The 7,406-nt window shown below is 38.9% G+C and overlaps 1 protein-coding gene across 1 annotated transcript in view; it reads left to right on the forward strand.

Annotated features, from left to right (window-relative positions):
- The window catches only part of LOC123740285 (E3 ubiquitin/ISG15 ligase TRIM25-like), a 159,326-nt gene extending 152,136 nt beyond the window's left edge, over positions 1–7,190 (forward strand). Inside the window, exon 4 of the transcript XR_014383191.1 lies at positions 7,129–7,190. The gene's annotated coding sequence lies outside the window, so the exon portion shown is untranslated. The remainder of the gene's footprint in view (positions 1–7,128) is intronic.
- Positions 7,191–7,406: the final 216 nt, after the last annotated feature.

The raw sequence follows: 7,406 nt of genomic DNA on the forward strand, positions 1-7,406 counted from the left end.
TTAGAATGAATTGAGTGAAACTGTTAAAAAAACTATAGTTTCTGGCATATTGAATATATCAGGCTATTGTTATCATATAGAAACATAACTGATAATTGTACATAACATTAGCGTCAACATACATTATTGTTTTATTCAATTTCACATATTTAATTGTTTCCTATTTCAATAGGAAACAATCTGGTTCAACCATAATGCATAATGAGCATCATCAACAGGGGAACATATTGGATGTACTCTGATAAGCTGTAGAAAGAATATATCCATTTAAAACAGTGAACTGTTCATAAGGGCCTGAGATCAAAGTCAATATTCAGACCACTAGGGGTCCATGTTTTTAGACAGGATATCCAGTAAGCCTCCCTTTGTAGTAGTAGGATCTCCATGTTACCTCCTCTCCTTGGTAGAGCAACATGCTCAATGCCTGTGTATTTGAGGGAGGAGATTGGATGGTCAGCTTCAACAAAGTGAGCTGCTATTGGACAGTCAATGTTCTTACACCTGATTGAGCTGCGGTGTTCAGCTATGCGTTGTTTTAATTGTCTTTTCGTTTGTCCTACGTAGGCTTTCCCACATGAACAGGTGATGAGATGGATTACTCCCTTGGTCTTGCATGAGATGATCCCTCTAACAGGGATTTTTCTACCTGTATGTTGATGTCTGAAGATGGATGTTTTTATAGTGCTGTTGCACTGTGCTCATGAGCAACGTTTGTAGTTCCCATTTGGGATGGGTGTCAAGAGTGTCTGAATGGGCTCAGGGGGCAGGTCAGATCTCACCAAACTATCTACAATATTGTGACCACGCTTATAGACCACCAGTGGGGTTCCTTATAGACCACTAGTGGGGGTTCCTTATAGACCACCAGTGGGGGTTCCTTATAGACCACCAGTGGGGGTTCCTTATAGACCACCAGTGGAGGTTCCTTGAAGAGGTGTGTGTTTATTTTTGTCTGATTGTAGAATATTCCAGTGCTTTTCCAGTATTGCTATCTATCAGAATACTTGGTGTACTTGGTGCAAAAGACGGTTGTTTTTCTTCTTTGGTTGAGTTTTTAGCAATTCCTCTGTTGGTTGTTTAGATATTTTCATCATTGCTGCATCAAGAGTTCTGTCCTTTTAGCCTCTCATTTTGAATTTATCTGTAACTTCTTAGCATTGCTGTCAAAATCCAAACATGTTTCTACCGTACAGTTTTCCCATAGGGAATTATAGAAACACTTAAAATAAGGGATGTGTTTCGTATAGGGTGGGGTGGCGCGGCGGTCCTTGTGGGCAATATTTGTCATCAAAGTATGTCATTCTCTGGATTTATGGTGCTTTCAAGACAACTGGGAAATGTGAAGTTCTAATGATGACGTCAGTGATCTTCAGGTTGGAGCTCTAGAAAGAGGCCGAGATCCCCACTTGGAATTTCGAGTTGGATGACCGTTCAAACCGTATTTTCTCAGTCGGAGCTCGTTTTTTTCAGAGTTTCTAGTTGTCCTGAACTCACTGAAGTCTGATATTTCCCAGGTTCCAGTTGTTTTGAACGTTGCAGAAGTCATGCTGGATTCACAGCATGGCCAATGTATTCAACATTTTCTGTCCCTTGGTGTTGCATGTGAATGTTTATCCTTTTAAGTTTGGAAAAGAGACCCTTAATTAACCTCTTGACGGTCGCCTAGGATAGGGGGCGCTACAGCGATTTTTGAAAAAAAAATGTGCCCATTTTAAACAGCCTCCTACTCAAACTCAGAAGCTAGGATATGCATATAATTAATACTTGTGGATAGAAAACACCCTAAAGTTTCTAAAACTGTTTGATTGGTGTCTGTGAGTATAACAGAACTCATATGGCAGTCAAAACCCCAAGACCGATCGTAACAGGATGTGGAATTCTGAATTGCGGACTCAACTTCATCACTTTGCCTATAAATCACACCGTGAGCAATGGTTCATTGAGCACTTCCTATTGCTTCCACTAGATGTCCCCAGTCTTTACAAAGTGGTTTGAGTCTCCTACTGTGAAAACTGACAGAATGAGAGGCTGTGGAAAGTGGTCACATGAGGAGGGCCGTCACCATTATGACGCCGGCGCCCCTGGCTACCCTCCCCTTTCGAAACGTTTAGAAAGACAATGCAATCGTCCCTCTTGAATCTTATTGGAGCTCTGGTTGAAAAAGGCCCTAAAGATTTATGTTATACAACGTTTGACATGTTTGAACAAACCTAAATAAAAAAAAATAGCATTTTATTGAAAGAGGAGTCCCGCGTGGCCGACGGAACTTTTGGAGCAGCCTTCAGAACGCGCTAACAAGAACAAGCTATTGGGACGTAAAGGATTAACTTTTTCAAACGAAAATACATTTGTTGTGGACCTGGGATTCCTGGAAGTGCTTTCTGATGAAGATAATCAAAGGTAAGGGATTATTGACAATGGTATACAAGAGTAGATTTGATATGCGATTGTTCCAAGATGGCGCTGACCTGTAACGGTAGCCTATTTTTCTGAGTATCGCATCCCCTTTTATCGCAAAGTGTGATTACCCAGTAAAGTTATTTTTAAATCTGGCATTACAGGTGCTTTCAAGAGATATTCATCTATAAATCCTAGAATGACAATATTACATTTTAAAAATGTTTTCGAATAGTAATTTAGTAAATTGTAGCGCTGTTCACCGGATGCATTTGAGGGAAAATTGTTAGTCAACGTCACGCGCCGATGTAAAATGCTGTTTTTATATATAAATATGAACTTTATCGAACAAAAGAATGCATGTATTGTGTAACATGATGTCCTAGGAGTGTCATCTGATTAAGATTGTCAAAGGTTAGTGCTGCATTTAGCTGTTTTTTGGTTATTTGTGATGCATGTGGTTGGTCGGAAAATGCTATGTGGCTACTTTTACGATATACTCCTCTAACATAATCTAATGTTTTGCTTTTGCTGTAAAGCCTTTTTGAAATCAGACAACGTGGTTCGATTCAGGAGAGGTGTATCTATAAAACGATATAACCTAGTCCTATATTTGAAAAAAATATATAGTACATTTTGTTATGCTAATGGCGATAGGATTTTTCGCTGGAGCCCGCCCAGAGGTTAACTTCTCAGGGCTGCCTGGGACGCTACCATCCCACCCACGGTTCACACTATTCAACAGCCTGTGAAATGTCAGGGCGCCAAATTCAAAACAACAAAATGTCCTAATTCAAGGTTCTCAAACATATGACTATTTTACACCCTTTTAAAGATACACTTCTCCTTAATGTAACCACGTTGTCCCATTTCAAAAAGGCTTTACAGCATAAGCATAAAGTTAGATTATTTTAGGACAGTGAAAACACAAGAAAAACCACACAGCCATTTTCCAAGCAGGAGAGGGGTCACAAAAATCATAAATTCAGCTAGAATTATGCACTAACCTTTGATGATCTTCATCAGATGACACTCCTAGGACTCAATGTTAGACAATACATGTATGTTTTGTTCGATAAAGTTCATATTTATATCCAAAAACAGCATTTTACATTGGCGCGTGATGTTCAGAAAATATTTTGCCTCCAATACTGCCGGTGAATCAGCACAACAATTTACAAAAATACTCATCATAAACGTTGATAAAATATTAAACTGTTATTCAAGGAATTATAGATGAACATCTCCTTTATGCAACCCGCTGTGACAGATTTCAAAAAAGCTTCACGGGGAAAGCACACTTTGCAATAATCTGAGTACAGCGCTCAGAAAACAACATCAGGCAATACAGATACCCGCCATTTTGGAGTCATCTAAAATCGCATTCGAAATATTCACTTAAATATTCACTTAAATTTGATCTCAAATCCAAAATGGAGTATAATTTAAAAAATGTTAGCTTCACTGTCCAAATACATATGAAGGGGACAGTATATTATACTTCATCAGAAGGCACTTCCAGGTTCCCAGGTCCACAATAAATGTTGTTTTGTTCGATAAAGTCCATAATTTATGTCCAAATACCTCGTTGTTTGCGCGTTCAGTAAGCTACTCCAAATGTAGAAAGCGCGGCCAAAATGTCACGACAAAAAGTACAAAAAAGTTCTATTTACGTTCGTTGAAACATGTCAAACGTTGTATAGCATCAATCTTTAGGGTCTTTTTAACTTAGAACTTCAATAATATTCCAACCGGACGATTCCAATGTCTTGAAAAACGTTATGGAACACAGCTACCTCATCACGTGAATGTGCGTCACAAAACCCATGTCATTTTCTGAGTCACCTAATTCCAGGTCCTCTTGTTCGCTCTGTGTTCACCGCAAAAGCCTGAAACTAGGTTCTAAAGACTGTTGATATCTAGTGGAAGCCTTAGGAAGTGCAAAATTAACCCTAAGTCACTGTGTGTTAGATAGGCAATGACTTGAAAAGACTACATGCATCAGATTTCCCACTTCCTGGTTGTATTTTTCTCAGGTTTTTGCCTGCCATATGATTTCTGTTATACTCACAGACATCATTCAAACAGTTTTAGAAACTTCAGAGTGTTTTCTATCCAAATATACTAATAATATGCATATCCTACCTTCTGAGCCCTAGTAGCAGGCAGTTTTATTTGGGCACATTTTTCATCTGAAATCGAAAATACTGCCCCCTATACCTTGACAGGTTAAACACAGAATTGGACCAGTCCAATCAAAGCCATGGTAGATATAACGTGATTTGACAATTGTATCTGTGGCCAATGACCTTGAGCCTTTTGGATGGGCACTTCTAATGTAACTCTATGGCAGCACCCAATGGGCTTGAATTTTTGAGCTCTCCCTGTAGATTTTGCGGTGACGTAGTGTCTCCATGAGTGACAGAACACTGAGCCAATCAAGGCGCAACTACAGAACATTACCAACCCCTACGCTCAGTATTTTCCTCTGGCTGCCCCACCACCACAGAAAGCACTGAGCTAGGCTGAAACACCTGCATTTAGGAGCTGCCTAACTCAAGACAACAAAAAAAGCATGTTTGTATGCAGCTTTATTATTATTTGTTTTACATTGTTTGCAAACTAATATGTGAAACGTATTAACTAGGCAAGTCAGTACAAATTCTTATTTACAATGACGCCTACCCCGGCCAAACCCGGATGACGCTGGGCCAATTGTGCGCCTCCCTATGGGACTCCAAATCACGGACGGATTCGAACCAGGTACTGGCAGTGTGTTAGACAACTGTGCCAGTCGGGTGCCAATGTATATTGTATGTTGACTTTGACATGTTGTGGCTTTCGGATTTACAATATAAAAGAATATAAATCTGAAGACTTGTATTTCACTTACCAGTCTAATGTAACGTTAGCAGGTAACGTTAGCGTCCTCTCCTTTAGCTGTTGTCAAAAAAATGTATGCAAGATTATCGTCAAAAATCTCTATACTTGGACATTGATTTAGCTCTCCAGTATTAGTAGCCATATTGTAAGTTCAAAATTTGCAAAACACTTCGTTTTCATAACTTTTATAACTCACAGATATGCGTAACGCGCTTCGCCATATACTTGCATAAATGGCCAAAAGGAACTAGCCTCCTGGCGCGCAAGCAAGCAATTGGTGTGGGATAGGTGAGGCAGGTTTGAGACTGATTTAATGAATTTACAAGAAAAATACACTTTATTTCTCAGCTGCCTCACCTACGTCTTTATGTGAATTAATAACTTTTAAATGCTAAATATTTCCCATAGATGGCAGCATAAGACCACGAAGCATCAGTTATAGGCTACAAGCAGCAATATGATTGACATAAAATAGCATGCAACCCCAAACTATATGTCCCATGATTTTCTAAAATGGTCACTCATTACTTTAGGTAGCTATATATCTCGTATTTGGGCTGTGTTGCTTTTGGGAGAGCAAATAAACAGTGACTATAGCAGGTATTGAACCCCGGGTAAATAATCACTAGTCAGAACCTCAACCTTAGCATTGAGATTAGGATGCATTATAAAAAATCATTTTAAATATCTGATATTGTGAGTAAACAACCTCGGAATAGAAAAGACAAGACTGCATCTTCCATCCTGCCAATAAATGACATCGTACAACCCTCGTGGTTAGAAAATTACCTCAACATGCCCCTCGAGAAGGCAGAGTGCACGTCCTGAACCACAGATACTGTAGTTTCGAAATGGGACTAGAAATAAGAACTACAATTCTCAGAACTTACACTTCCTGGTTGAAATGTTCTCAGGTTTTTGCCTGCCATATGAGTTCTGTTATACTCACAGACACCATTCAAACAGTTTTAGAAACTTCAGAGTGTTTTCTATCCAAATCTACTAATAATATGCATATTCTATTTCCTGGGCAAGAGTAGTAACCAGTTTAAATTGGGTACGTTTTTCATCCGGCCGTGAAAATACTTCCCCCTAGCCCCAAGAAGTTAAATAATTGTTATATATTTTGTCAACGTTTATGATGAGTATTTTTGTAAATTGATGTGCACATTCACCGGAAGTTTTGGTGGGAGTACATTTTCTGAACATCACGTGCCAATGTAAAATGCTGTTTTTGGATATAAATATGAACTTTATCGAACAAAACATACATGTATTGTGTACCATAATGTCCTAGGAGTGTCATCTGATGAAGATCGTCAAAGGTTAGTGCTTCATTTAGCTGTGTTTTGGGTTTTATTGACACATGTCTTCGCTTGGAAAATGGCTGTGTGATTATTTTTGTCTATGTACTCTCCTAACATAATCTAATCTTTTGCTTTCGCTGTAAAGCCTTTTTGAAATCAGACAATGTGGTTACATCAAGGAGAAGTGTATCTTTAAAATGGTGTAAAATAGTCATATATTTGAGAAATTGAAATTATTAGATTTTTGCGCTAGCGTCCCACGTAGCCCATAGAAGTTAAACAGTTTTAGAAATGTCAGAGTGTTTTCTATCCAATACTACCATGCATATGCATATCCTAGCTTCTGGACCTGAGTAACAGGCAGTTTACTTTGGGCACGTTTGTCATCGAAACTTCAAAATTCTGCCCCCTACCCTAAAAGCTAATTCATGAACGTTTCTGAAAGTGATATATAGCGTTTTGTAATGAAACTCTTCTTATGTTTCCCCATCTGAGCTCAGAGTAGATGAGAGATGTAATGTTTGTATCTGTTGTGTTGAAGACCAATCAAGCAGGAGAGACCAGCCTCCCCTGTTCCCAGCTGTGTGTCCATGAAGAGTGACCTGTCTATGTATCGTCCTATAATGTTTAGAGAGGGAGACTTTTCTACTGAACAAAGGTAAGAAGAACTCATGGGTCATGGTCAGTGAGTTAAACAACACTGTCTCTAGTCATTTCTCCTCTCCCATTTTCCCATTTCTTTTGGTTGTTTTCATAATCCACAGGCTAATCCTTTAGTCCATTTTCATAGTCCTAAAACAATATTAAACAAACACAACG

The sequence above is a fragment of the Salmo salar genome, unplaced genomic scaffold, assembly GCF_965601325.2.
Source record: "Salmo salar unplaced genomic scaffold, fSalSal1 ptg000152l, whole genome shotgun sequence".
NCBI classification, from domain to species: Eukaryota; Metazoa; Chordata; class Actinopteri; order Salmoniformes; family Salmonidae; genus Salmo; species Salmo salar.